A 21377-nucleotide genomic window follows, 5' to 3' on the forward strand; every position below is an offset into this window, starting at 1 on the left:
ATTTTGTAGTCACTTTTAAATGAAATATTAAAAGTGATTTTCAGCCTTTTAGTGTTATGTAATTTTTGAATAGAAATTAATTTTTTTGCATTTAAATTTTCCAGTTATATATATTCCATATTGCTGTACATACCTAAAAGGTGGATATGTAAAAATTTGATATTAAATTAATTTTATCTTTTAATCATAATATGCAGAACATTTTTGCATAGATTTATATAAAAAATAAGATTAAAATAAGCACATTTTACGAAAAATGCAGTAAATAGGTAATTGGAGATTTATGCAAATTTTTTACCAAAAATGTGCACTTATACACAGTAAAGAGGAGAAGACATCAGACTAAATTTTTACCAAAGTCATTTGTATATGCAAAGAAAACATAGGGAAGATTTAGGTCAATTATTATCAAATATATAAGTTTTTATACCGTAAAATACAAGGAATATCTACGTTAATTTCTATCTAAAGTACAATATAGTTAATTAACAAATTCAGTAAACGAATGTAGCACAAAAGAAAACATCATACGTTTAGATTATTTGAATGAGTGTGCTAAATTTTAAAATTGTTAAATATAGACCAGGAAATTGTATAAAACTTACCTTTTCCAATAGTTTACCAAGTTGACTTTATTTTCCTTGAAGATGAATGTTTAATGTCACAAATATTTCATTCATATCTTCAGATAATACACAAATATATACATATTTATTTATTAAAATTCAGTTTATCCCAAACATGTTAAAGAAAATATTAATTTGCATGCAAGTTAATCGAGTAGCTTCTGTTTTAATTACACACATAATTATGATATGTAAAAATTTTACATTTATCAGTCAATCTTGCAATGTATGTAATGTATTGTAATCTATTATTGTTGTCTTTCTCAGTTTAAAATCTTATATTAGATCAGTACTCTAAAGTTAACCTCTACAAAAGAAATGCTTTATTGAGGTATTTTTAAAAAGTTCCCTTTTACAATGTAACTGTTAATTTCATAAAATTATGCAAATTCAAAATTACCTAAATATGTTCTTTATTTTATCTTATATATACCAGATAAAATTTCAAAAAGTTAATTTGTTTAGGAATATTGAATTTTTTAATATTTATCTCATGTGACTTTTTCTATAACATCATTATAAATGTGCATGTTGATGTGGACATACCAATTATTTTTTTTTTATCAAATAGCTTTATGGTATTAAATGATTTAAAAAGAGGCAACTGGACAAAAGAAAGCAATTAGAAGTTGGCTAATTTTTTTATTAATTTGTTGTCAAATGCTGTGCATTTTAGATTATGCTCATATGATGACAATGAGTTATTTAAATTATAAAATTATTATGAACATATCCCACATAAATTAACAAGTATAAAATTTCAAGTTGTTTGAAGTATTATGAACTGTAATACTTGCAAAAGAAATACACATGAAATTAATTTAAGAATTAGGTTTATTTTACAGGTATTCAAAAACTGCAATTACTGTTAAACAATAAAAACTAACATTAAATCTGAAGAGTATATTTTTTTCAATAATAAAATTCAACATAGACTTCAGCTTCGCCATATTTGTTCTATAGTTCGCTGTCTTTAATATCCTGCTCGATTTTTGTAAAAGTGAATTCTTTGTCACCCAATGTTTTGAGAACAGCTCCTAAACAAGAAAGAAAAATTTGTAATAATTTCACACTTCAGATGTTTTCAGTTTTTAAATATAGTTGAAGTATTAAAAGATGCATATAAAATGCACTGAGTATTTCATATTTAAAAATTTACATTTTAGTAATTAAAAATTTAATTTTATACTATCACAGTAAGCTTCAATTATATACCTTACACAATGCCTATAATTTCAAGTAAAAAATACTTAAGATTTGTTTAGAACTGCAAGGTTGAGAAAGTCTTTAATGGCTATGTTTGTATTTAAGTACATGAGAAAAAAACTTAAATTTGTATTAATTATATTGCATTAGCCTTTTCAATTTTACTCCTACATATAGTAAAGAATATTCGCTTTCTTACTGATAACTTTTTCTTAAATAAAGAGTAAGCAGAAAACTAATCACAACACTATATACATATAACAGAATACTCCATAAACATATACATGTCATTAACATACGTATATGCATTAACAGGCTATTTTACACATTTCAATAAACCAGAAACCAATGCACAATCAAAAGTATTATCAGTAAATTCCTCCAAAATCAGAGCAAAAATCTTTAATTATGATAACAATGGCATATCAGTTTGCAATATAAAATATTTCAAGTCTACATTCATGTGCATTCTAAGCAAACAGAATGCTGAATAACAATAAAATTATAAATACCATAAAAAAGTTAAGAGCCACGTAGAATGATAGCAAGACTAAATGAAGTCTTCCTTCAAAAATCAATTTAAATTCAAAAATTTGCCTTCCTGTTTAACATCTCAAAATATGGTTACTGCTTTCACTAACTAAATTTCCTGTCTTGGCAAAATAAAAATTGTCACTTCTGTTGCAGGAAATATTTGCTGCAAACTTTGTATGCAAATAATCCAGTGAAAAAATTTCAGTTGTGGCTTGAATATTTTCTTTATTAAATAAATGAAAAATTGCCACATAATATTAATTTATGATCCACATGAAGCTTTTTACTTCTACCATATCATGCAGCTATTTTAAAATATATACTCTCATATAAAAGCCACAGAATTTTTTTACCAATATTAATGTAGTATAAATCATTAATAAATCTTCTAAAAACAGCCCCAAAATTTCTGAATTTGATACCCAAAACATAATTCTATGTAACTGTTAATGTATGCATTTGCTTGCACATACTTAAAATGAATTATACACACAAAAACTTAACATCTTAACTTTAATAAATTCTTAATTAGCAGGATAACTCAATTAAGGCAAAATATGAAAGAAATCTACCTGATGGAATAGTTGTAAAAGATATGTTTAAAAAAAGCTAATATTGTTTACCTTACACATGGCAGAAATTGAGTAAATTGAATGCAGCTGGATTATTTATTAGGAATAGAAGATCAAAGTACCAAAGTCACACTAGGGCTTTAACCATTTGGGTGCAAAGAAGCACCTCAATTTAAAAAAGAATAATTTAAAAAAGCTAATAGAATTTTATAACTTTTACAATCTAGTACAAATATTAGACACATAAACAACACTAAATGCCATTATTTACTTGCATATTTTCCTTCTTTGTGTACTTTACTCCTTAATTTTTCAGGATATGATTTAGAAACAGTTTTGGTAAAAATGTATACTGGTAAAAAAAATATTGCTGAAACTGATAAGTCCTTTGAATTATATACTATAGTGCAAAGAGGGATGGAATATGTGACTAAATATGATAAATCAGATTACAATAACATTAAACAAATAACATGAAAAACTGAAAAAAGAAATTTTATTTGAAATTATTTTTTAACTCATGGAAAGACAGACAGTATTTCCAACTTATTAAATTCAATTATATTTTACCTTCGTCAAACCAATATTGGTAAGAGAGTTGTATTTAAGCTCGGTGCTAAGCTAAAACTGCTTTCTTGCCTAATTTTATACTACTGAAAATACCGGTAATTGTCAAAGTTATTCATACTCAATATGTGTAAGATTATTAATGAGTTGCCAAACCTCAGTTAACCATCTAATATACTACATTCAACATTATTATTTTTCTTTTTGAATGTCAGGTTTTCATTATTTCTGCCAATATATCTGTAACAGGACATAAAGATTGAGTTAATGTAGAATAGAAAATTACCTTGCAAGTTAGCACCTTTACCTTAGTGGCAGTACTTCATTCTCTAGAAAAAACATTTTAAATTATTATACTTAAACAAAAAATTCATATTTGTTACAGCAAAATATCATTAACACAATAAACCAGAGTTGAATGTAAATCTAGTTTAACTCCATTCTTGAAAACTAGTTTATTACTTTCAATTTAATTTTAAAATAATAAAAAATAAAGTACGTATTATGATGACTACCTAGATATCTCGCCTAAACTGGCAATCCTTGTAGGTTATACAGGTTAACCCTAACATAGGTTATAGAGGGCACTAAGATAGAGAGTATTAATCCCACACTAGGGACTCTTAACATTTGGTGGGAACAGTTTGAAAAGTGAAACAGATATTTATAGTGAACCAATGCAAAACAAAAACATTAGTTCTTTAGGGACAAAGCCCCTTTGGACTAATAAATACGAGTAAATTAAAAGCTTTTAGCTATTTTTTCTTCTTGTAAAAAATAGACATACATAATATTTTTAGAAAATAACAGTACTTTAAGCATGCATTTTCCACATATTTAACACAATAATTCATTCTAGCTCTGTTGCAATACTGGCAAAGGTACTCCTCCGTTATTTAGGATGGGATTCAGAAATGTACAATGAAACCTCGAGATATGAGGAAAGTATGAGCAAAATACGAGCATTAATTTGAGTAACGAGCAATGAGCCAGGCTGTTGGTATGAGTGGTGCCATTTCCCTATCCGGCTCAACTCGGGGAATCCCCTCATCAGATCACTCAGTGTTCTTTTATATACGTGTTTGTGCACTTGCAAGTTAATTGTTTTGACATTTAACATGAAAATAATTATTTCAAGATGTCTCGCAAGAAGATTGTTGCCTCAGATAGTGCTGCAAAGAAAAATAAGAAGGCCATGGAAGTTGATATCAAGAAAGAAATCGTAGATAAACATAAGCATGGTGACGGAATTGGCGAAGACTTGCGGCCTTTCAACATCGAAAATCTATACTATTCTGAAGAAGGAAGAAATTAAGAAAGCTGATGTAGCCAAGGAATTATCGTTGCTTCCAAGCACCATAAAAGTACTCCTAGATGCTGAGAAGCTGTTGTTGGTGTGGATTAATGAGAATGAGTTAAAATGTTGGTAACAAAGTTAAACTATTGTTATATTATTTACCAGTGTTATTTATTAGGAAAAATTGACTTGATATTAAAATGTTGATATTTTTTGGGGGGTAGAACAGGTTAACTGAATTTCCATTATTTTCAATGGGGAAGCTTGTTTCTAGATACGAGAAATTCACTATACCAGTTGAATGCTGGAATGAATTAAACTTGCATCTCGGGGTTCCACTGTAGATATGCAAGCATGTGTATATGCATGTATGCGCATATATGTGTATAAGTATACACATACATACATAAAGAATATACACATGCACACACGAGCACCTACATTTAAAAATGCATGCATATAAACACACATTTCTGAATCTCCTGATAGCAGAAAAATACCTACATGAATCATAGGATTTACATTATTCAGTTTCATTAGAATTCTTAAATGCAGAGGATTTACATTAATCAGTTTTATTAGAATTCTTAAATGCAGAGGATTTACATTAATCAGTTTTATTAGAATTCTTAAATGAAATCTTCACTATCCGAAAATTCAGTTTCATTTCCAGCTGAAACTGTATCATGACAATCTCATTTATATTATTTCCCTCTAACAACTTAACATTTTGAAAACCTTTTATATTTCATGGAAAACTAATGCTACATTAAACATACATTTTCTAAATCTGAAAATTTTAAGTTAGCTTAGAAACTGTAATCATTCTTAAAAAAGTTTGATTTATGCAGATGTTCGATCAATAAAATTACTTTCCTGTGAAAAAGTAATATGGCATTGAACAACACGATTTTACACATCAAGATATACTGAGTGAAAATTCCTGAAATGTTTTATTTCTTGGTATCTCTGCAAGAATTGTATAAATAAGACTACCTCCCTTTTATAAAAAAAAAATGTTTAGTAAATACTATGAAGAAAATTGGTTACATTATTTATAGTTCATAATTAATAGAAAATAAATCATTTCTTATCTTATCAGAATTTATTTTTATCACATTCGTAAACAGTACTAATTTAAACAAACATACCATTATGATTTCAATAACTATGAAATAGAAAATCCAAATCTGCATCTTTGATGGTCTAGTAGATTGGACGTCTCGTTTACTACAATTCAGCAGGGTGCCGACTCCCCAGACTGTAATATATATATATATATAATTAATTTACAAGGGAAAAAGCAACAAAAATATAAACAATTTCTTGGTTTTATATAAGCATTTCTGCACATTTACAATTTAAATTTTTTTAACTATCTAGTTATATCAAAATACATGATTTAGTAAAATATAATTCAAATAATTTAAAAAGTATTTTAGATCAAATACTAATTTTTCAATAAATTTTTTCATGCAAGTCTAATAATCAACATAACTATCAAGTTTTGACTTCGAAAATTATGTTTAGAGAAACTTGAAGCTGCAGTAAATAGTAATAAATTTATTCAAAACTGAAAGTAAAGCATTCTTACTTTATTTTCTTTCTTTAACTATGGCAGATCTTTTAAAACAACAAAATCAAACAAACAAAAAAGAAATGCATTCATGAAAGGACTTAGGACTTACTTATTATTCATGAAAGGATATATTTCAGTAATTACAAGTGCATAAAAATTCAGTATATATATAAAAAAAATGAACACAGATTTGGAACAAAGTATCTGTGTTTCTATGGCATAAAGTTTCCTTTTTTAATAGCACAATATCTTTGAGTTAAAGATTATATATTAAAGCAAATTTATAAAACTAAATTCAAAAATAAGAAATTAAATTATTTTTAGGGAAAACACTAAGCAAATAAAAAATTTTGAATTTCATAAATAAATGAAAGTTACATGCTTTATTTTTTGGCATAAGGTAGATAACATTTCCATAACAGATTTCTGAACAATTAGTCATGTTAATATTGTCTTTCTTTTTCCATTAAAAGCTATTTCCTGCTTAATTAGTAAGTAGTAAATATTAAAACGTTTGAGTAAAAATAATATAACTATAAAAAGGTGAGACACATACAAAAAGGAGTGACACAAACAGTAAGAAACAGACTAGTGCAAAATTTAACAGTACCAAATCCTGAAAATGAATCATTAGGCACGTACACAAAAGAACAACACTTGGAAAATCACATTTCCTACACATACGCTATTTATAAAATTTTATATAGGTGAAAAAAAGTACGAGTATTAAACACTGAAAATATAAAATATTCACTTACTTTCTTCAAATAATTAGTAACTTCGATGGATTCAGTCACAAACGCCAATCCACGAACAAACAGTATTCTTTGCGACTTTACCATTCTTTTCGACCGCCATTGCTGAGTGCTGACTTCACAAATATCCCGCCACAACCGGAAGTAGAAAGTGTCTGCTTTGCCATTGGTCAGTGAACAAGAATTGCAACGCTTTTTTTTCTTTATAATTAAACATATTAAGAAAGCCTCTAAATAAGCATATGAAATAAACTTACTTTTGCATTATATAAATTTATATTCACAGCATCTCTGTATTAAGGTAATAATTAAATTTTTCTACGAAAAATAGAAATGTCTGTATATGCGCATGTTCAGTGTATAATCGTAAATCCGGTTAATTTTTATAGCATAAAATTAACTATGCAAATTTTGAGTTCATTTAACTGGACCCTTGTACTTATTCTGTAGATCTCCATATTAAGAATGTCTTTAACTGTTTCAGGAAAAATATAAAATATAATATAATTATTTATTTACATTATTTATTAATTTTTTCCTCATATAAAAATTATTAAAATCGCTATATCATTTTTTCCGTACATTAAACAAAATTTTAAAAAATTAGCCTCATATGATTTTTATAACAAAGATTAAAGGAACTGAAATATATGTAAAATATCAGGATTCAGCTTGCAATTTCGTAAAGTTATTATTATTATTATTAAATAAAAATATTAGTATATCTTTGATTATAATTAATGATCCTTTGGTCTACATTAAACTATTGTTCAAGAAGTTAAACGTTTTCGAGCATCTTCTGCTGTATTTATTATTCTATTCCTCGACATGAAAGATTTGCTAGTCTTATTCCAATTCAATTGCCCACATTTGCTAAATAAAATAAGGAGAGTATTGTACCAAACTCAGTAAGTACACAAATTTAATATACAGCTTATTCCAGTTAAATGGGTAATAGGATTTTCATAAAAGAAATTAAATTGTGTAAATTAATGTAAGTGTTGATATGAATAAAAATAACAAATTTGATATAAGAAAATAAATAAGTTATTTTGAAGATGTTTGAATTAAGAAAATATAATTTTTTGCAAAAATGCACGTAAAGATTTAGCTCACATGTTAAAATTTATAGAAAAATTTTAGCCTCATATATGAATGCCCCTTTTTTCATGTTCGTGGACGAGGAAAACAAAGTGAAATGCCAGAAATACACTAAATATTTTGAATTAATAAACTTCATTTTCAATCTTTTTAGACTTCGTATAATATCCGTAAAAGTGACGAATGAAATATACCATAAAGGCAGTAGTTTCTTTCAGAACATTAGGATTCGTATAATATGCGTAAAAGTGACGAATAAAATATACCATCTTGGCGGTAGTTTTATCAGTACATTCGGATTCGTATAATTTTCGTAAAAATAACGTGTGGAAAATAACGATCAAGAGTTAACAGTAACTTCAGCCTTTTTCATTCGTATAAATTTCGTAAAAGTAACGTGCAAAAAATACCATACCCTTATTTCACCAAAATTATACGTATATTTTTGGAGACGTGCTGCCTGGGTACCTCCTTCTCAAAATAATTATTACTGTCTAACTATGATAGATAGATTTACTAGATGGCCCGAAGCAGTACCCATACCAGACATAACAGCATGCACAGTAGCACAGGCTTTCTATGACCACTGGATTACTCGATTTGGTTGTCCGACTGTTATTACTACCGACCAAGGGCGACAGTTTGAAAGCGGCTTATTTCGAGCCCTTTCCCAATTATTGGGAATCAAGAGGATCAGGACGTCTCCGTACCACCCACAGGCGAATGGACTGATCGAGGAATTCCACCGTCCTTTGAAAGCTGCCTTAAAAGCGCACGATACCAGTGACTGGGTGGCTGCCCTTCCAACGCTGCTGATGGGTTTCCGCGCCGCTCTCAAAGAGGACATAGGAGCAACCACTTCTGAACTGGTGTATGGGAAGACTATCCGTCTCCCAGGAGAATTTTTCAATCCGACACCTCCGGATGCGTCCCCCAAACAGTTTGTGGAGGATTTAAAATCTCACTTTGCCAGTGTCCGCCCGACCACGACTTCTAGCCACGGCCAGCGAACATGTTTCATTCATCCACGCCTTCCCAAGTCCACATATGTGTTTGTTCGACACGACGGAGTTAGAAAACCACTTCAAACTCCTTATGATGGACCATTTAAGGTGCTAGAAAGACGAGATAAAACGTTTGATCTCGAAATAAAAGGGACTAAGCAAACGATCTCCATAGATAGACTGAAACCCGCTTTTGTAACCATGGACTCTTCTCAAGTTGCTTCCAAGAGTGTGAAAAAAACTTCTGACAATTGTATCACCCGTTCTGGACAATTAATCCGACCCCCGCATCGGTATGTCACATTTCGTTGACACTGCGGAGGGAGTATGCAGCGGCAGCGCCAAACAGGCGATACGGACTTAAAAACTGTACAGAAAAGCGCCAATTGGCGAAACAGTAAACCCGTTTGGCAAACCTACAGGCTGACGGAGAGAGAAGATTTTTCCCCAGCAGTCAAGTGGAACTACTTCAACAAATGTGTGCGTCTCTGCTTTCGCCGAGATATGTAAACTTGTGTACTCGCATCTGTACTGTGCTCTGAATTTCTTAAGCCGTTATAATGTACCCGGCAACTGTTACTCTTCCTTATTAAATTTGATTATTAATTGTAACATGTCTATCTTAACTAAGATTTCGGCTTTCCTAGTTAATGTTAGGGATATTTTCGTATGCACGTGTTACTCACACGTACATCAGGTTCAAGCATTTCGTTCGGGTCGGAATGAGACTGAGGATTTGCAACGCACAGGTCGGCCCTCCATTCCTCAAGAGAAGATTGACATCCTGAGCGGTTTCCTTACCATAGACCGCCGATGGACTGTCCGAGAATTATCCTTATAGGTTGGTCTGAGTCATCAAACGGTCTGGCGCATAATGAAGAAATCTCTCAACATGAGGAAAATTTCTTCTCGCTGGATTCCACGCCGACTAACCGAAGTACAGAAATGGAACTGGCTGGCACCCACTTGAGAGATACCGGAATGAAGGATACGCATTACTGCAGCGTATTGTCGCCTTTGATGAGACATGAGCATGAGCCTATGAGCCTGAATTAAAACGTCAATCAAATGAATGGCGTCACCAAGGTTCGCCACGGCCACAGAAATTTCGACAGGAACCCAGTCGGTGAAGGTTATGCTGATTATGGCATACGACTGGAACGGTGTGATTCTTACACATGCTGTACCTGAAGGACAAACTGTCAACGCAGATTACTATTGCCGATTTCTACTGCACCATCTGCGTCCAGCTCTGCGGCGCAAACGTCCACGTTTATTGCACAACAATCTCCTTATCGTATTGCATAAAACCGCTTGTTGCCATGTCGCAATCAATGTCACTCTCCTTTTGCGGCGGTGGCAGTGGGAAATCCTGGAACACCCTCCCTACTCACCCGACATGAGTCCTTGTGACTTCGATCTGTTTCCGAAGTTGAAGGAACCCCTCCGAGGTTACCAATTTCATGGCGTTTCATCTGTACTCCACGCAGTAAGGCGCTCGGTGCTCACATCAACAACAAACACCTGGCCACTGGTCTACAACGGCTTCCCGACATCTGGCAAAAGGTTATAAGCTTTGCTGGTGATTACATAGAAGAAATGTAATGCAATTGTACTTGTAAATTCATTAAAAATTGATTTATACTTTGCCATTACTTAATTTACAGCCCTCGTATATTTTATTTGGGTTCGAGGTAACTAAAATGCATTAATGAATATTGTATTACTAGCGGAAGTACCCGTATATATAGATTTTGCAAAACTTAGGAATTTTTTATTAACTAACTCTACGATTTGAAAGCGTAGCAGTACTTTTCGAAATAGAGCATCTTCATCTCAAACGGGCGAGACTGTTGCCACTCGGAAAAATGAGTGCGAAAATCAGTGTTTTGAGAGTTGTTAATTAATATCTCACCGAATTAAAGTCGTACAAAGATGGGAACAGTCGAAATATCTCGTCATGGATTTTTGAAATCCGAAATAATGTATTTAATGTTTCGCAAAGCTGTTTTTATTTCGTCGTAAAGCTTAGAAATTTTTTATTAGCAAACTCTATGATTTGAAAGCGATTAGTGGCAACACTTCTCGAAATAATGCAGATTTTTGTCTCCAGCGTTTGAGACTGTTGCCACTAGGAAAAATGAGAGCGAAAATTAAGCGTTTTCAGAGTTTTTAATTAATATCTCTGATTTTAGCTATATATTTTTTGTTTTTTGGAAAAATGTGGACGTCGAGCTTTCCTAGGACTCGGAAAAGAATTGTAGATGATTTGGTGACGATAGCTGTAATAGTGACTGAGTTACTCACGAACAAACAAACACACAGACACACATTCTTCCTTATATATATAGACAAATCCAGGTGTCCAAACTATGTTGCAAAGAAATTGTATTACGGACTTGAATATTTTATAAAGGGCACTTAATATTCGATCGTTTTAAAGAGTATTTATCTGTAATTGTTGCGTAGTATGGAATCATAATTTAACCGTAGGCATATACATGAAATACAAGATATAGTCCTTTGAGAAGTGCTTCGTAAGCTTCCATGATAGCAAATCTAAGTAATTGCTTACTACCACATCAGCTCTTTTTTTTTTTATTTCACCTGCGTAACTCTCTCCACGAGAAGGCAGAAAATGCAACTTTTGTTTATCTGGACATATCCTGTCAATACCTTGTGTAGCGTGATGGAGAAAAAGCAGAAGTTTGAGGAAGAAAGTAACGAAAATTCGAGAAGAAAACACACTGGCTAGAAAGAGTGATAGCATCAAGCAACCAACCAAACAAACAAAAAAAAAAAAAAAAAAAAAGGCAAGATTAAAGAAACGAAACATTAATCAGGCTTTTAGCTCAGATCACAAAGGAAAATAGTTACATAATGGCTAACAAAGAAATACAGCTTTTTTCTTCGCTTCCAAATATTTTTACTTATAAAGGATGAAGAATTAAATTATCTATTAATTAATAAAGTTAGCGATCGGTTGTGCTTGTGACGAAGTAAAAACTTGGATTAAATGGTATGGGTATTCGTGCCATCTTATTTTACCTTTTGTTATTCATTTACATTAAATGGATTAAAAGTTGATTTTCTAAATGTAATTTGAATCAAGAGAATCATTGTTTGCTTAAAATGCTTAAGGCGGTTTTCAATTAATTAAGATATGTGAGAAAGTACTCAATCTAATTATTAATGATTGTTAATATTTCATTCCGGTGAATTTGAAAAATGTCACTCTGCGGTTCTGTGACTTGTAAAATTAAAATGACTTTTGCAGACGATAAAAGAAAATAAAGATAGCAAACCTCAAATAAAGGTAAAAATTCTTCTTTGCCGGAATTGGAAATTCAGAAGAATATTCTAGGGATTTGACATAAAATTTGTACTTCCAGTCTTTACTTAAGATAAGTTTCGGCTTTCAAAAATCTAAAGAAAATGTATTGTTACGAATTTGTCATTTAAATAGTTAATTTTTGTACTCGTAGAATTACAAATTAAATTGTTTTATTCCCTGTGCAATGCAGCGCATGACGAATATTATGAAAAAAATTAAAAATACAAGAGCACGTGCATTTAATATTTAATAAATAAATAAATATATCTTTTTGATTTCGAGAAAGTTCCAGAAAATTTTCGCGCGCAATTTAAAATCTCTAAAATTCGTAGTTGTTGTTGTTTTAAGAGTTTGTTTAGAAAACTGCTCTTGTTGACTGTAGCGAATTCGCGGATTAGCTTCCTTTAGCTGTTTTGAATTAAGTTTTCTTGAACGTTTGAGTAAGTTTGAACGTTAGTAAAAGATAACTACTGTGAGATATTGTAATACAGTACCAATATCTGAGGAAATTTAAGCATTTTGTTGTAATAATAATAAATTTTGTTCATTTTTCATCGGACTTGTGCATTCATTTCATTACGAACCCGTACGCACGCAACAGTATTAATGTTGTCGAAGATGGATTTTTCTTAGAAAGAACCTAGTTACTTCCTTGTACGAAATAAAGGAAGTATTGTAATTTCGAAAATTTTTGTGATCATATTTCAACGAAAATCTACATTTTGACCGCTCTCGAATCCATATGAACGATATTTATGCGCGACATCTGTTACTATGGACAGAATAAAGATCGCTTTTTCACAAAACGGATTTTAAAATGGATTCAAAAGAGATTATTCGTGTCGTCTGTACGTATGTATTTCGCATAACTCAAAAACACGTAGCCTAAGAACGTTGAAATTTTGTATTAGAGACTGCTACAAGATGTAGCTATGCAACTCTCGTTTTGGTTACAATCGACCGCACAATATTATGTTCGCTGTGTTATTTGGCTTAGTGAGCTCAGTTTTTTTATTCTTATATGTTGGTAAACTGTGTATTTTAAACTGAATTAGGTTGTTGTTATCTTCCGGTTGCGGTTTTTATGACTTTAGTTAATATGCATGCAATACTTGTAGGATTATCCAAACCTAGTGGAACAGCCATTTCTTTGCATTTGAAACTTAGCAGAATAGTGAATTAAGTCCGTTTCTGTATCTTTAGTGTCTTTCTACCGGGTGGGACCAAAAGCAGTCTTTCAGATTTTTGCTGCGAAAAGTCTGCCTTCTTAGCCGCTGGCCGAATTGCTTGCTTTTGCGTAGAAACAGTAATTTTAATTGTAAAAATTGTTTTTTAAACTGTTTTAACTGTATTTGGTGGTTTTTGTTTTTCTATATTTTTAGTCCAAAGGGATTTGAATCCCGAAGGACTATTAGTTTCGTTTTGGCATTTTGCGTCGGACGGATAAATGTCGGTTCACTTTTCAAACTGTTGCCATAAAATGTTAGAGTCCTCCATTATATTTGAAGAAATTAAATAATGAAAATCTGCGTAAATGTATGTATATTTCTCACATTGTCATAAAATAACGGTACATAGAGTCATCGAATTTTGAATAACGTAATCCTCCAACGAATATGAGCATGTGGAAGACCAAATTTGAAATTTGAAATTTGTTTTATGATCGATTTCCTATTTTTTAAAACTTTGACGAATTTTTGATTAACAAACTCAAGGATTTCAAAGCGAGCAATGGCAACGTTGTGCAGAAAAAACATTTTTATCTCCAGCGCGTGAGTCTCTGTATCGGAAATTCTAAAGATATGCTCGTTTTAAAACTATTTTGCGATATTGCTGTTGCACTGGATTTTATGGTTTAAGTGCGAGGAACATGATATTTAATAAAGAAAGGTAACACACAAAATGTTAAAAAACGCCCCTTTGGACGTAATTTAAAATCTGAAACATTTCAGATTTTTTTTTTTTATTATTTAATTTTTAATTACCGAAGGTGTTTTTAAGTTTTTATGAATTTTTGCCTTACCGCGGACTGAGAACTGAATAAATTGAATAAGAAATATTCTCTAATGAAATTCGGGGAAATAAATTTAAATGAAATGCAGCAAAAAATGTGTATAATTTGAAAGGCCGTGCAAGGAAGTCATGTGGTGTCCATATCATATTTCTTTCTTTATTTCAGTAAGCGCGTGAAGATGAATTCTATCTCAGTATGGAATGAAAAAGAACTTCACTGTCACATACTAGTTGGAAACGTATTATGCGCAGTCATAACACTTTTATATCATTATTCGCAATGCGTCTTTACATTTGACAGCTTATGAATAGAAATGTAGAAATTAATTTAGAAATTTGACAAAACATTTTCACGAGAGCATATTCTTGTTAGTGTCTCGTAGTTTTATCTATATATATATATAAAGAAGAATGTCTGTGTGTTTGTTCACGATTAACTCAGTCACTACTATCGTCAAATACTTTCTATAATTCTTTTCTGGGTTCCGGGAAAGGTCCACGTCCACTTTTTTCCAAAAAAAAAAAAAAAAAAAAAGCTAAAATCAGAGATATTGATTAAAAAGTTGAAAACGCTAATTTTCGCCCTCATTTTTCCGAGTGGCAACTGTCTCGCGCTCTGGAGATAAAAATGTGCTTTATTTCGAGAATTGTTGCCACTGCTCCCTTTCAAATCGTAGAGTTCTTTAATAAAAATTTCTAAGTTTTACAATGAAATAAAAACAGCATTGCCAAACACTAAATACATTATTCCAGATTCCAAAAAGTCTTTCAAAGCCATTTCAACTATTCCCAACTTCTTACGGCTTTAATGAGCCGAGATATTAATTAAAAACTCTGAAAGCGCTCATTTTTACATTTATTTTTGCTAGTGGCAACAGTCCCGCGCGATGGAGATAAAAATACTTTATTTCAAAAACTGTTGCTACTGCTCGCTTCCAAATCGTAGAAAGTCTAGGATTTGGGAAATTTAATTAATCAACAATTTGTTAAGTTTTTCAAAATCTATGCATATAAAGATGAACGCCTGTTTGTGCGTTTGTTTCTTTGTTCGCGTTATTCTGTCAATTACGATAAATTTTTTACCACATTTAATCGACTAAAATCAAATATAGGTGATATTGGATGGACTGAGATCATTACAAATAGCGTGCCGTTGTTGCTGGTATAATGAGAGAGAATTAGCTTATTCGTCTATCGAAAATTTTTATGTGGGTTCCATATCGTATCAGCCTGAAAATGTACGAATTTGAATCGTAATTTTTGCATCGTTAATACAGAAGGATTACAGCGGTATCGTTCTCTCTGTTGATAGGTACATTACTCCCAATCTAACTTAACTGGCATCGGGTACTTCCGCTAATAATTAATAAAATTAATTTTTAGCAGCCTTATATGTATTTTTTACGTTAATACGTTAATTTAAGTATTTAAGTTTCGGTTATGGTTAGAGCTTACAAAACTTCTCCCTTCTGTAAATTATCTTAGCAAATTAAATTTCACAAAGGGTTCATCTATGACTGGAACGAAATACACGAACTTTGTAAAAATTGCTCTAACATGACGGCATAATAAGATCAAAAAGAAATTTATGCTAGATCCGTCAGATATTGATCATTTATGCTAGATTCATGATAATACAAATGAACGACTGAAATACCTTACCAGTGCATCACACCAGATACGCTAAAGCAGTGTTTTATCAAGCTACCACAGACAGAAATGAATACTTCTGCATGTTGTTGCATGGATACAAATAAATAAATAAATAAATAAAAATTTAAAAAGAATATGTACGAAATTCCTGGAAAATGAACTTTTCATCTTAAAAAATGCAAATTGTGGTAGAAGACTGGATTCACATTGAAAAATACTGGTGTTGAGAATATACCCGGATCTTTCGATTAATCATGTCATTTAAGTGCTCTAACAACATGGATAGTTAAGAAATCTGATGTGGACACCGCATAAGTTCCTTGTATGGCCTGTTAAATTATACACATTGTTTCCGGCGTTTTAACTTATTTCCTCGAATTCCATTTGAGACATATTTCTCATTCAATTAATTCAGTTCTCACTTCACGGCAAAGCAAAAGTACATAAAAACTGAAAACATCTTCTTAAAAACTGCAAACTACAGAAAGACATAAGACACCAAATACAGTTAAAAAAAAATTACAATTAAAATCAGTTTTTACGAAAAAACAAGCAATTCAGCAGCGTGCAGGAAGGCAGATTCTTCGGTGCGCAAAACTGAACGTTTACTTGTGGCTCCACTTGACAAAAAGGCATTGAAAGTGCAGAAACTGGCTTAATTCACTATTCTACTAAGAGTTTTAATGTAAACAAAGGGCAGTTTGTTAGGCTTAACTCGCCTGTTGATAATTCTACAACTATTGCATGCAGATTCACTAAAGACATAAAAACCTCATTATTCAATCACTTTTAAAGCAAAATATTCACAATTTACCAAGATATAAGGGGGAAAATCTATGCACACCGAGCCAGGTAATAGAGTTGGAATATATAAATATATATATATATATATGATTGGTGCAGCCAATTGCAATAAAAAAGGGAGGTGCTCAACTACATGTTATTGCAGTTCCATATGCAAAATTTGAACGTTCTACAACTACTCGTTCTTGAGTTATGCGAGATACAGGAAAAATTCTCTTTTGAATCCATTTCCCTCTCAACTTTACGGAAGGAAAATTCCGTATAGAAGGTTGCCGTCCTTATTCATTACACATGAAAATTTTTTCTGGCTTTTAATGTATTCGATTTTGGCTTGGATGTATATTGGAAGAAAAGGTATCAAGGTACAATGTGAGAGAGTAGTCCAAGAAAATACCATTTATTCATGACATTTTCAGGAACTTTGAAATTTCAGGGCTAAATCCGTAACGCTCGGAGAGTTAAATCCATTTTACAATCATTTTTGGAAAAACATAAAGTCTTTTATCCTGTTCGTACGTGCAGATGTCACGCATAACACCTTTCAAATGGTTTCGAGAGCGTTTGAAATGTATATTTTCGTTGAAATATGATACTCGAAATTTTTCGCGATTGCAATATTTCCTTTACTTCGTATAAAGGAGCCAAAACGTAGCGAAAAAAATGAATTTTTCAGAGGTTATTTTTTTACTATTAAAGTATAACATATTTTTCAAAGTAAGGTCTAATTAAATTGGTAATAAAATGTATTACGTTAGCTCCACTTTTTCATTTGAGGAAAAACAAAATCTGTTATAATATACATTTCCTATCGAGCTATGCTGACATTCCTTCCGATAATCCTATAAATGCTGCGCAGAGCTGCAGTATCGTGAAATCCGAATTCAGTTTATTGACCCATATTGCCTTGCTTCTGCAAAGCTTGTCTCTCTATTACATCGCCTCATCATGGCCCACCCTTGCTGTTTAACCTTCAGCTTCACTTTCTTGTTCTTGCTTTTCTGCTGGCTCCTACTGTGTTACGATATTGGAATGGCTTTGTGGGATATAAATTTTATAGCCTTTATCGGCTCGTTTGTTTCTGTGCCTAGTCTTTTTATTTTATTCACTTTCTTTATTGAAACCCGGAACTGATTTTAACGATGTCCAAGCTATTACCTCTTTATTTGCAGAAACGCTTAAATTTACTTTATTCACGAGTAACTTTTTTTCCCGGCAGTGAATTAGTTTACATTTTGAACATTCTTATATGTCTCAAAAATCAAATAAAACTAGGTAAAGAGCAATGAGTATCCCAAAGGAATTCACAAATCAAGTGAATCACAAATCAGTGAAATTTTACGAGAGTCTGATATTCCCGCAAATTTCAGGAGTTTAATTGCCTGAAATGAGGTAAAATTTGAACATACCCTATTCAAATAATTTATGAACAAACTTTTATATCGTTAGCTTTTCTGTTGTGTTCAGGTTTCCATGATTTTCACACTAACCTTTCGCTCTTGCGAACCTGGCTAGGCGCGTTGATCTTTCAATGAAGAATCTACATATTGTTGCATTCTATGGGCCCATGGATTTGGTGTATTTGATGGCAACACTTGATGAAGAAGCAAAACACAATTTAGTCGTTTGTATTCCCCACGACAGCTGCAAAGGCGCGTTACTGTCGTGGAAAAACTACGACAAAGACGCTGAAACAATCAGCAGCACAGCCTTCAGGCTATAACGGTGAATACAGCTTTACGGCAAAGCACTAAAGTACAGCTTCCAACTCGGTTGATCGCTCTCGAGCTAGTCTCTGAACTCAAAGCACTACTACTGAACACACTCTTCACGATAAACTGCTAATCCGCGTAAAGGCAGGGTTTATATAACTTTTGAGCTACCTTCGAGAACATTCTGGGAAAAACCGGTAGGAACTCGTTCCAGAATATTCTCGCTCCATCTGTGGCATATCGCCAATTTTGTAACCAGATGTCGCCAAATGGGCGATTTCTCCGAAATCTGGCAACCCTTCCTTTCCTTGCCACTTTCTAGCATCCCTAAACCTCGTTTACAGGGAAGCTATTGTACTGCAGCTGGGCGTTTCGTACCGATATCCTTCATCAATGTTTAACGTACAAACTGCAGTATATACTGGTCATACACCCCCATCACACATGATTTTCGACGATGAGCTCAGGTGGCCGGCAGTTTATTCGTGAACGGATATTCGTTCATAAAATTATGAATGTTCGTCTTTCCTCCCCTTTCAAATGATCGGCTACATGTTCGAAAGCAGCCATTCCAAATGGCGAAACCGATGAGTCATTTAATGGCCCTATCAGACCTAAAGGTAATAAGAAATTTTCCTGTAGACGAAATTCCTCACGGAAAGCTAGACATTTGCTTTAAAATAGTCACTTACGAGGATTTTCCCCGTTTGGTGTGTTCTGGACACGTGATAATGATCGTTGAGGCAGATGATCGAACCCTCTAATTCAGCATTTTTCAAACCATCGTTTGATGGCCACGAGTCTTCTCCGGAGCCTTGTCCTAGTGGTCTTCCTAGATTTCCAAAAAAAGGGGGAGAAATCTGAAAGCTTTAAGATTTTACATTACGCCCAAAGAGGCTTTTCTTAACGTTTTGTCTTTTGCTTTTATTTATTAAATATCATGTACTTCACACTTAAACCATAAAATTCAATTCAACAGCAATATCGTAGCTGTTTAAAGAAAAATGCGTTCTTAAATATGATAAGAGTTATTAGGAGTTGGGATTTACTTGGCGTGGCAATGAGGTGAACCAAAAACTGAGGACATTATGAGTTATGAAGTGTTTGCTAACGTGTGTGTGAAACTATTAAAGTTAAACCGACAATTAAAGAAGAAATAAACCTATCGAATGTTTTATGCACAAACCGGGCTGTTTATTAATACAATTTTAAACTTATCTTTTTAACGATTAAAAGTCATTATTTTGTAATAGTAAATTTCCAGGGAAAACCATGTAGCATGAGAAAGATACATAAGTTTAAAATTATATTAAGTGCTTTGCGTAGCATTACTTTATGCTAAATTCTAGATTTTTAGTGCTTAAGTTCCCTTTTTATCTCATAAAAATTGCATCAAATAAAAGTTAAATAATATACAAAAAAAAAAAAACTGAAAACTTTAAGAATTTACACTATGGCCAAAGCGGCGTTTTTTAAATATTTTGTGTGTTACCTTTATTTATTAAATATCATGTTCTTCGCACTTAAACCATAAGATTCAATTCAACAGCAATATCGTAAAATAATTTTTAAATCAGCCTATCTTTACAATTTCCCAAATACAGTCTCGCGCGCTGGAAAGGAAAATGTTTTTTTTTTTTTTTTTTTTCCCGTACAGTGTTGCCATAGCTCGCTTTGAAATCGTTCAGTTTCTTAACGAAAAATTCGTCAAAGTTTTAGAAAATATGAAATCGATAATGAAATAAATTTCAAATTCCAAATTAGGGCCTCCAGATGCCCATATTCGGTGGAAGATTGCGTTATTCAAAATTGGATGGCTCTAGGTACCGTTGTTTTATGACAATGCAAAAAATATGCATACATTTATGCAGATTCTTCATTATTTAATTTCTTTAAATATAACACAAGCCTCTAATATTTGGTGACAACAATTTGAAAAGTGAACCGACATTTATAATGTACCAACGCAAAATGCCAAAACGAAATTTATAATCCTTCAGGGCAAATTGCCCCTTTGGACTAATTATATTATGTGCCGTTACCTGTATGACGCATATCATCTGCAATTTTATATTGGACAGCTATTGCTTTAAAAATCTCGTCGTTTAGTTACGGCAAGCTTATGCCTTTCCAGAGCTACATACGAGGAAAGCTACAAATCTCTTAGCCCGTTCAGTTGCCAGTTAGCCTCGGATTAACATGCCTGACTACTGGTGGGCTTCACATCAGGAACAAAGTTCTTCAATGAATATGCAAAATTATGTGAAAGTTTTTACCTCAGTTTTGCGGGAAATTTATACGCATTTCTACCGAGTCTTCCAGTCTCGTACAAAATTTATTGAGTTTTCCTACAAAATCAGCCTCGATCTGAAATTGAATTTTTCCTAGTTTTGAACTTTATGCGCTTTTAATAGTAAATTTTAAGTAGGGGCTTTTATGTCATATTTTTATTAAGCGTTGAAAATAAAGTACTAAAATGTTTCATGAAATGCAATTGCTTTAGCTATCGTTTGAACGAATATAATTTTAAAACGCGTCTGGAAAGTAAAAAGGCGTCTAAAACTTTAAAAAAAAAGCATGAATTTATGTGTATATTCTTTAACCATATAATAAAGCAGATATT

The 21377-nt window shown here is 32.1% G+C and overlaps 1 protein-coding gene and 1 long non-coding RNA gene across 3 annotated transcripts in view; one reads left to right on the plus strand and one right to left on the minus strand.

Annotated features, from left to right (window-relative positions):
• Dgk (diacyl glycerol kinase 1) overlaps window positions 1-21377 on the plus strand; it is a 911622-nt gene that overhangs the window by 636331 nt on the left and 253914 nt on the right. The gene's annotated exons all lie outside the window — the stretch shown is intronic.
• Window positions 1319-7288, minus strand: LOC146998338 (uncharacterized). Its single transcript, XR_015040065.1, has 4 exons — window positions 7140-7288; window positions 5954-6063; window positions 3792-3834; window positions 1319-1663 (listed from the first exon to the last, which is right to left on the minus strand). It is a non-coding gene; the product is annotated as an uncharacterized LOC146998338 (long non-coding RNA).

Source organism: Stegodyphus dumicola, chromosome 3 (assembly GCF_044657685.1).
Source record: "Stegodyphus dumicola isolate Sdum_Otavi_A_Nest chromosome 3, ASM4465768v1".
Taxonomy (NCBI): Eukaryota; Metazoa; Arthropoda; class Arachnida; order Araneae; family Eresidae; genus Stegodyphus; species Stegodyphus dumicola.